Genomic DNA, 10,126 nt, shown 5'->3' with positions numbered 1-10,126 from the left:
TGGCACTGAAAACAGCATTAAAAAGGGAAGTTAAAGAGCTGCCTAAAAAGAATCTATAGAGGCTCATGGAGAGGCCTGTCAGAGCCTTTCACTGATAACGGGTGGTCTGGAGCTACCTTCCAGGTCATAGAAGCATAGAATGGTTTGGGGCCTCTTGTCCCCCAGTCTGTACAAATCCCAGGATACAGAATACGTCACTTTTTAAATTGTATATTGTTGGTGATTGCCCAGCCCTCTGGTTTATCAAGATCTTTCTGCAAGGCAAGGCCTCTCTACCGTTGCAGTCAACAGTGCTTCCTAATTTAGTATCACAGAACTATGGAGTGGTTTGGGTTGGAAGGGACCTCAAAACCCACCCCATCCCACCCCTGCTATGGGCACGACCCCTCCACCAGCCCAGGCTGCCCCCAGCCCCATCCAGCCCGGCCTTGGGCACTGCCAGGGATGGGGCACCCACAGCTCCTCGGGGCAGCCTCAGCCAGGGCCCCACCGCCCTCAGGGGGAAGTATTTCTTCCTAACAGCTCATCTAAACCTACCCTCTTTTAGTTTAAATCCATTACCCCTTGTCCTGTCACCACATCCCCTGACAAAAGAGTCCCTCCCCAGCTTTCCTGCAGCCCCTTTAGGTACTGGCAGGCCACTGTAGGTTCTCCCCGAAGCCTTCTCTTCTCCAGGCTGAACAACCCCAACTCCCTCAGCCTGTCCTCATAGCAGAGCTGCTCCAGCCCCTGAGCAGCCCTGTGGCCTCCTCTGGACTCGCTCTAATACGTCCACGTCCTTCCTGTGCTAGGGCCCCAGAGCTGGACACAGGGCTCCAGATGGGCTCTCATGAGCACAAGGTCACGATGTCATGAAGTCCTTACAATGCTGGCAGCTGAAAGAGTGTGCTAGGACAGCTTCCGCTTCTCAGACATCTCCCGTGCATGGCTGCTAATCACTGGTTTTAAATTAGGAGAGCATACTTGAGTTCAGTTGGCCTGCTGCTCCCACTGTTAAGCATTCTTACCTTCCATAATACATTCACGTTGTCAGATGGCTCCGCAACGATCTTTCTCCTTGCATAACCTGAAGTTTCTAGCAGGTTATAATATCGCCAGTTATAATAATCATTTGTCCTTTTGGCAGCCAATTCAGTAACTCACTTTGCACTGATCATTTTCCTGCCGTATGTAAGAAACGTATTGACAAATGGCTTCCAGTATTACTGTTTACATCGAACTTTTTTCAAGTTTCATACATCAACAAGCAGCATGACTCAACATACCTGTGAAGAGCCTGCTGTCACTTACGTTGCATCATCATAAGATGGTTTCACCAGGACACCTAGCTTCACATTTCTAAAATTCTAAATTAACATGAAACCTTCTGTTTCTGACTGATGTGTTTTCACATGAGCTGAAACACTGCAATGGAAATTAATATATTTCAGTAAAATGAGATAATTCCTTTAAAAATTGGCTTACAGTTTAGTGGGATAACACCTTCTAATTGTCATCACAGTTTTAATAACAAAGTGTTTATACTGATAAATAAAATGATGAGATTGAAATGTGCTGTTGTGAAATAGAGGCATCAAAGCTCTGTGCAACAACGTCTTGTGCCCATGGCCTCTATTTTTTAGAGATCTGAGACCCATCTTAGGCCCAAGAATGGGTTTGCTTAATTAAAACCTGAGTGATAGAAGAAAAAATATAAAATTTGCAGTAACTGAAAGCTGCCGTTGATGTGAATGACAAAATTGTGATATTGTGACTGGCATACATAGCAGCATGAGCAAATAACAGATGTACAAACATCTTTAATGTTTTATGGGGCCTTGAAGGATATTTCCAGACCTGTCAGGCTTGGAGTTTACATGTGAGGATTCCCCATCTGGCACTGAAAGCTATGAAAAAGAAAAAAAAAAGAAAATGGCAATCTTAGTCATTAACCTCCTTGATGGACTCTTGATGCTGCATGTTACCTTCTGTTTGATACCGTGCTGTTCAGACTGTGGCAGAGGCTGGACCGTTCCTGGTCAGACTGTATGGAAGATTAGGAGCCTATATATGGTGGCCAATATAACAAGACCACTTGAAAGTGAAATCCAACCTGAGATGGATTTCTTGGCAGATAAAACAGATACCATCAGTGCAACAATGCTAGGAATTTACTATAAGGGGCCTTGCAAGAGGCCAAGTCAAGGTAGGTGGAGGAAAGATATCTGCATTTTCATTATGTGAATTTCCATGTGTTCCAGTGTAATTATTACCAGCTGTAGAGTATTTCCATGCATACATGTGCAATAAATGGCAAAGCACACATCCTCTATATATGGCTTTGCTGCTATATTGCAAGTTTCTGTCCTCCAGGTGAGATCTCACTGCTCTTACACTGTAGGAAAAGGTTCATTAACGTGATTTTTAGTTATACTACTCAACTAAGTAAAGCTCAAATTATGAGTTGTCTATGAATGGCAAATAACATCACATATTTTAATGTAGCAATGTTCTGATGTTACTTTTTGAATTTTTTGGCCAAAGCCAAGTATCTTGACATGTATACAGGATTTACTAAGTCTTGCAAGCTTACAAGCCTGTCACACACAAAATATACTGCTTTGTACCATGGATATTATTGCACAATACTGTGTTACTGACAAAATACATTTGTTTCCTGCAGAACGGTCAAATTTTACATTTACAGACTCCTGTGCAGTAGAAAAGGGTAGATATAAAGGGATGCCCTTTCCTATCAAAAATATGCTGGCAGTGGATGGATGGAAAATTTGTGACAAGTGGAGCCCCTAAGGCCACTACAGGACTTAGAGCATAGGAAAGAGCTGACCATCAGAGCTCCTGCTGCAGCTCATCACAAGCATTTCGCTTGCACAGGAACAGTTCACATCTTTACTGCTCACAAACACTCCTTTGTGCTACTGCTCAGCGAGGCTCTCCCATGTGTCTGCGCTACAGCTAGCTCTCCACATCCATGCATGGAGGAAGCCTTCAGCTGACCACAAGCACCACAGAGCCTGGGGCTGTCCTGCTGGAGCTTCTACTCAAGCCCAAGAACTTGTGCTTCCCCCTGGACAAGCGCAGTGCGGAAGGACTCGTCCCCAGGCCGCAATGGGGACAAAACCCCCTTGCTGCTCCTAGGCCCCTTTTCTGCTCCTAGGCCCCTTTTCTGCCCCTGGCTCCCCTCTCTGCCTGCCGAAGGCCCCAGCCAAGCAGGCCGCGGCCCAGCTCCGCTCCCGGCCCTTTCCGGAGCCATCCCCGCGGGGCCCCGCCGCCTTCCCGCGGCCCCACCGACCAGCCGCTCCCCTCAGGCGCCTGTCCGAGCGGGCCGAGCCCCCTGCCCACCACCCAAGGAGGCTGCCTGGAGCCCCCCAGCCTTGGAGCCGGGACGAGGAGGAGCCCCCGGGTGCCCGCCGGGCCCCAGCCCCTCGCCGCAGCCGGCCGGGCCTCAGGCCCCTCTCCCCTCCGCAGGCCGCCGGCGCCTCACGCGTAGCCCCCCCCCTCCCCATAGCCCGCCGCGAGCGGCCGCCCCCGGCCGAGCTCTTGACGGACGTCCCAGCGAGCCAATGAGGCGCGGGGCACGTGCGCGAGGCAGCCAACGGGGCTCGGCGGGCGGGACTTGGCGGCTCGGGGGGGGCGTGGCCGGCGGCGCTGCGAGCGGCTCTCGTTGTGCGCGCTGCGGAGCCGTTACCCCGCCGCTGCACGGCCCTGCCGAGCCCCGCAGGTGAGGCCGGGCCGGCCGCGGGGCAGCGGCCGCGGGGCTCCCGGGGGGGCCGCCGGTGGAGCCGCCGGTGGAGCGGAGCGGGCCGGGCCTGGGGAGGGCGCGGGGCGGCGCGGAGGAGGAGAGGGCCGCGGCGGTGAGGCCTGGGCCTGGGCCTGCAGGGGGAGAGCTGGGGCCTGCGGGAGGCAGGGAGGGGCCCGGCCGCGGGGGGGCGCGGGGCTGCGGCCGGCGGGGGAGGAGCGGGAGGGCCCCGGGGCCGCCGCGGGGGCGCGGGGGGAGCCGGCCCGGGGCCGCGGCTCGGCTGAGCCCCTCCCCCACCCCCCCGAGGAGGTTCCGTCTCCCACCTCGGCCGAGAGCGGCGCGTCCCCGCCGAGCGGCGGCGGTTTGGGAGGGGGCTCCCGGGGGGGCTCCCCGCAGTGCCGCTGGTTTTAGGCCGCGGGGAGCGAGGCTCGGGGAGCGCCGTGCGGGGAGCTCGGGGCCGGAAGAAGTCGGGGCTGGAGCAGCGGCCCGCTATTGTTAGCGCCGGGGGAGGCTTCCCCTCGCTGCGGTGCTGGGAAGAGGCAGGAGCGCGTCGGGGGAGGAACGCGTGGCGGGGCGGCCCGGGGGAAGGGGAGCGGGGCTCCGGGGGAGCGGTTCGTGGGGGAGCGTGTGCTGACGAACGCGTTACGTCCCGCTGGGGAGCGAGGGGGCACCGCCGGGTGCCAGGCAGGGGCCTTCGTCCCAGACGCGCTGAGAAAGGAAGCGTATTTGACCGCACAAAGTGCTGCCGCTTGGCTCCCGTGGCCCGCGTGATGGGGCATCTGTGGAAAACCAAAGGTGGGAAGAAGTGGGAAAGGTGGAGGTTCGTTGCTGTTACGAATTCTGGTTGTTTGTGTTGGCATAACTCGTTACTTTTTGCGGTCTCTGCATTTCTGTTCCTTTTTCCTTGTATGCCATGAATGCCATGAATGTGGATGTTGACTGCTCGTAATGCTCTGCTCTTACCTTTTCAAGTTCAAGGACTGTTCGCACGTACTCGTTTTTAACCACTTGTTTTTCCAGGTCTGTGTGAACGGTTCACAGGCTCTTATATTTCTCTTTAAAACTGGGGCCCTGCATCTGTTCCAAAGGCTTTATCAAGCTCATGTGATCGATATGCTTTCTTAGATTTCCATTGACTCCAGGGGTACATCTGTATTGCGTGATAAAGTCTAGATTCCTGAGCTTGTGAGTCTGCAGCGTGATCCATTGCTCAATGACCGGCCTAGTTTTTGTTCTGAAGCAGTATAACTGTATTTATTTGTACAATGATGTGGATGAGTCTGTGGTTTCATGATTCAAAGTGTTCGATGCTCCTGACTTACAGAGCTGTGACCTGCCCCAGCAGCAGGCTCACCACTTGGTTTGGTTGGAATAAGAGCAGGAAATCTTAAGCTGATACTGGTGTTAAATATATTGCGTAGTGAGTTTATGGCCTTAACTTATTCAGCCCTGGTGTGAGTGGTTCTGCAGCACCAGATAAAGGTAGTTAAGTGTGGCTTAAGCTGTGACAGCTTCCTATGTAAGCTGTCTTAGGCAGTGCCACGTTTGTGGGAGCAGTGCTAGTCCTGAGCAGTCTAAAGGGAAGTGTGAATGTTGTGCAGAGCATCTTTCTGAACTTTAATCACTTCTGTTGAATGCAGCCAGTGTTCAGTGCTGACATTAGCTTACTGTGAAACGGGATCTAAGCCCTTAATTCAAGTACTTTTTCTCTTTGCTGGTTCGTGCACGTTCTGACACTTTTTCCCCCTGGAAAAACTCCTTGTCTTGACCCATCGGGGGAATATCATTATGTTTTCCGAATCCATTTCTTTAAGCTGTTATGCCTGCCTGCTTTCTTTCCTGAAGCACTGGTCTCTGTCATGTTTCTTATTTGTTACGAGCACTCTGTAAATACTAAAGTGTTAAATTGTAAAAAAAAAAAACAAACAGAAACTAACAGTAAAACATTATTAGATGTTGCACTGAGTATGTGGCTTGTGGATAAGCTACCTGTAAGGATGGCAGATTCAGTTGCAGAAAACTCAAGCCTGCTGTATTTGCAGACGTGAAAAAGAGATGTTGAGAGGAGCTGCTCTTTTTGCACTTCCAAGTACTTTCTCTAAAGCATGGAAGGCAGCTGTGGGAGATTCCCATCAATGTAAATGTTTAGTGACGTAGTCCCAGCATAGGAGAGGTGTTAAATTCTGCCTTCTGTTCAGAATGGGTAAGGGCACTTCTGCTTTTTGATGTGCGGCTCTGTGATCTAGGCACCTGCAAGCTTCAAACTGCTGGCCTAAATGATCAATGTGATTATACAACATTGTTTTATGTAGGTGATGTGTGCAAAAATAGATTTTAAGCTTCTTTTGGTTGTTTTTTTTGGGACGTAGGGTGGAAATAAACTATGCTTAGAAGGCAGACATTCTTTGTGTATGTGATTTTTGCTTTTTTTGTAATTTATACTTACTATGCCACCGCTACTAACACTGAAAAACAAACAATGTTCCTCTCGCCCACTGCTTCCATTGCTGCCTTGTAGGAGTGCAGCAGCGCGTTCTGGTGTCTCATCAAGCCTTCAGAGATGGATTTCCAGCTGCTTGTGTTGTGCTGGTGAGCCAGCAGGATGCCATCTCCTCCTCTTGGTACTTCATTTGCCATCCTATCCCATCAAAGTGAAAGTACCAGCTGCTAATCCAAGGATGGATCAGTGTGGGGGACAGCTGTTCTCAAAATGTGTCTGGAATCTGTAGTTTTTATGTCCTCCCCTCCCCTATTGCGAATGTCCTGCGCATAGGGAAGGAGTTGTTCGTGAATGTTTTCTCTCCAGCACAGTTCTTGTCTCTAGATTGTTTTTGGACAGTCAAACAACCTGGCAACATCTGTAACAAGGAAGATGGTAGCATATTTTTATTTTTTTCATATGTTTGTAGTAAACCTGCCCTTTTGAAAGTACCCGTGCAGCAGGTAAGGTCATCTCAGCTAGAAAAAGTTGCCCAGCTGAGTCTTCCCTGCTGAAGAACTCCGTTATGTTGACTGTCAGCATCTCTGTCCCAGTGACACAACAGCCGTGGAAGGTGTTGATGTGAAGCTCTGAGCAGAGCTCTGAGCCTGCTCTCTCTGGCAAGGCTTACCGTTAACCTTGAAAGACGGGGAAATCTCAGATCCAGCTGCAGTTGTTCCCTATCTGAGCTGCATAATTTCCAACTGGCCCTTGTTCGTACGTATCAAGCAGAGATGATGTTGGGAGGCCCCAGTCCTCCCTTTCACGTTAAAGCAGCAGAGAGTGGTAATTATGGCCAGTCCTTATCTAATTTCTGACAGCCTCCTAACTATGATTAATTTTACTCCTGTGAATTGAGTTAGTTCATCAGATTGGTGGCAAAATGAGGTCGCTCCTCAGAAGAATGCAGCTTATTTTTTGTCCTCAAATGCGTACGTCTCTGGATGTCACGCTAAGCACTGTCAAAAACATTTACCAGTCAGTGTATGGACATGAATAAAAAAACTTACAAGCTTTTTTAGGCAAATCTGATTGTCAAAGAATATGCAGAGCTATTTTCTTAAAATATTTAAATTATGGTAGCTGGGATTTGTTAGCTAGTAATACACTTAAAAATAAGCTTATGTCCAAAGTTGCAAAAAAGAGCTTAAAATCTGTTGTACTAGAAACCATTGATAGAGCAAATGGAAATAAAGTCTGTTGAAATGCAGTAATAGATTTTGGTAATAGCCACTTCTGCTTGAGTAGAGAGAATATTTTGTCAGAACTGAGAAAAATGTTGGAATTTTAAATATAGTCAAGCGAAGGGGGGGAAGGGGGGAGGAAGCGTCTTCATTCCAAGATCATGAAGGGGGTGAGAAATCAGTAAAAGAGGTCTATTAACACTGGGAAATCTGAAGGACTGGCAAGCAGACGCAGTTCAATTGCCAGATTAACAAAAAGAGCTTACATGTTAGTGTGAAAGGAACAAAAGGAAGATATCCCTACAAGTTCAGCAACTTTCGTGACTTAACACTTGGAGTTTCAGTGTAAAAGAATCTTCCTGGGTAGGTTAAAGGGCAAACTTTCTTTTAAAAAAAAAAAGTGAGCTGCATTAGCATGTCTCAGTAGGCTGTGTGGGTTTTCTTCTTCTGGGGAGAAGAAAAATGAAGTACAAATGCCGAGTAATTCAAACTGAAGACAAAATATAAATTTGTCCTGTTTGCCGATTTGGAGTATTAGCCGTGGGGGAGAGGAATTCAGAGGAGACAGCTACACGGGGGAGTACTGACCAGGGAGCACTGTAGACAAGAAAAAGAAATCGGGTAACAGCACGGTTTGTGGGAAGGACGGACACCTCGCTTTTTGCTTTTGAGTTCTCATGTGTTCTCAAACGCTGTGCCTTGAAGTTCAGGAAAATGGCAGTTCCAAGGAAGCGTAGGACTCGTGCTCAGGAAATGCGGTAGCTGCCAATCGGCCGGAGCACTGCAAGCAAGAAAATGTGACATCTGCGTTCCTCCTTACTGGTCGTGGACTTGTGTTTTGGTAACGGCATCGGGCGTCTCTCAAATACGGGTGTGCTACTCCATATCTAAATTAATTTTATTTATAAGAAAACTCAACACCTGTCTTTGCAATTATACATTAAAATAATCTGATAAAAGACTTAAGAGAGATTTTGACCTGTATTGTACATGCACGTACTAGGGTAATCTTTTGTGTTTAGTTACCAGGTTAAATTAAAGCTTTTCCCCACGTTTTCTGCTTGAATTGAAGAGAGAAGCTTGGGCCTTGGCTTTTAGTGCTGAGTCAAGGCTGAAGTCCTCCGCTGTTTGGAATAATAGTGTGTGAACACCGGGCACGTGGAACGGCACTGGCCGGGCGCTGCGCTGCCACCGACGCGCTCGGATGGCCGTGTGGGGTGCGGCGTGGAGAGCTGTTGGGGATAGGAGAGGAATTTGTGTAAAGAGTAGAAAGGGGTTTCCTGGAGATTGCGGGTAAAGAATCTTTGGTATTCATAGAATCAAGGGATCTAGATCAAGAAATGGGGAGGGGTATTCTGGCTATGGAGCACTGGAAAACTTTTTTTTCTGGAGGCATGTAGGCCTGGTGGAGTTTTTCTGCTGGATTCATTTGGCACTTTCCTTGACATAGTAGTGTCCTTTTTGTTCTATTTCAGGTGCGATCTCCAAGGAAGACTGCTCAGTAGCTTCAAAATTGAGTGGTAGAGCAGTGTCTAGCCAGATAGCTGAGTTTGTTGTCTGCCTCTGAGTCACCCATGGCTTACAGGGGGGAGGCAAGTCAACAAATAACACCCATGAGCTGAAGAAACAAGGGGAAGTCTCTTTGTGTAGCCCTAAAGTTCTCCTTGAAGCACCCCATCAAGATCCTTGAAGTCAAGCAGTATATTTAAGAATAAACCCTTGAGACTGAAGTCTGAATTTTGAAGACAGCTGACCGTCAGACCTCTGCCAGCACCTTTTGTCTCGGTGCAGGATCCCTGTTCAGGCAGCAGTGTTCACCCCAGCAAGGGGACTGACTTCTCTGCTGCACTGTACCTGCTGGGCTGAGGTGTTGGGTCAGTGACCTGTGTCAGCACCCTGGGATCTGGGTGTCTTTCAGGTGTGTTTTGAGAACTGCTGTGCCTAATATGGTCCGTTCCCAGTTATCTAGGGAAGGTGCCACGAACCCTGTGCCCCAGTACTGCACTGCATTCGCCTGGCTCTCTTTGGCCGAGTGCCAGATACTGGTGTAGCCTTCGTGCTTCTGATACCAGAGACGAGAAGGATGTTCAAATAGCTCTGACCCTCTCGGGTTCAGCACCGCTAGTGTTAGCTCTCACCTGTGCACCTGCAGTGCTGCACAGTCTTCGCTTTCTGGAGAGCTGTATTGTGGGAGGGAGAATAGCTCGGTTGCTGGAGTGATAAGGCTTGCTGCCTGGATTTAATGAAAGTGCCAGCTGCTGGTGTGAAGGAGCACAGAACTCGTTGCTCATGGGAGAATTTTCCTTCTTCCTAGGTTCTGCAGTAGCTAATACATTCACATTATCATCTGTAATCTATGTAGGTGTCTGCATTCAGGTTTGTGAGGCCTGTGGTGGTCTAACGCCTTTGCAGACCCATAGACGAGGGGAAGGTACAGTGAGCCTCTCAACTGTGCATCTTCAGGATCAGGCATCTTGAGAATATTCCTACGTAGGCCTTCCTTGTAGGACTGCCTTCTTAGCAAACATCTTGCAGTGAAAGACTTAATAGCTCTGAATCACAGGATTTTCGATGCAGACACTGAGTTTCATTTGGAAAAAGCTGCTATTGGTATGTTGCCAGAGCTATTTGTGTCACTTTTCTTTTAAACCTTCTGGGATCTTCTGCACCTTTGAGAAGGTGATCTTCAGGGTCGTTCAATGCTTCCAGGAAAAAAAAAAAGAA

General features: G+C 49.1%; 1 protein-coding gene across 7 annotated transcripts in view; it reads left to right on the top strand.

Annotated features, from left to right (window-relative positions):
- The first annotated feature begins 3,603 nt into the window (after positions 1–3,603).
- The window catches only part of ELAVL1 (ELAV like RNA binding protein 1), a 42,011-nt gene continuing 35,488 nt past the window's right edge, over positions 3,604–10,126 (top strand). For 2 of the 7 annotated variants that reach the window (XM_040537911.1, XM_040537914.1), the window contains exon 1: positions 3,618–3,721. The gene's annotated coding sequence lies outside the window, so the exon portion shown is untranslated. Of the gene's footprint in view, positions 3,722–4,259; positions 4,279–4,340; positions 4,535–10,126 lie in introns of those variants that run through there. The other 5 variants (XM_040537913.1, XM_040537908.1, XM_040537910.1 and 2 more) reach the window with 5 other exon arrangements.

Source organism: Cygnus olor, chromosome 26 (assembly GCF_009769625.2).
Source record: "Cygnus olor isolate bCygOlo1 chromosome 26, bCygOlo1.pri.v2, whole genome shotgun sequence".
In the NCBI taxonomy this organism is placed as follows: domain Eukaryota; kingdom Metazoa; phylum Chordata; class Aves; order Anseriformes; family Anatidae; genus Cygnus; species Cygnus olor.
Note: the sequence above shows the minus strand (reverse complement) of the source record. Positions and strands in the feature narration are given on the sequence as shown.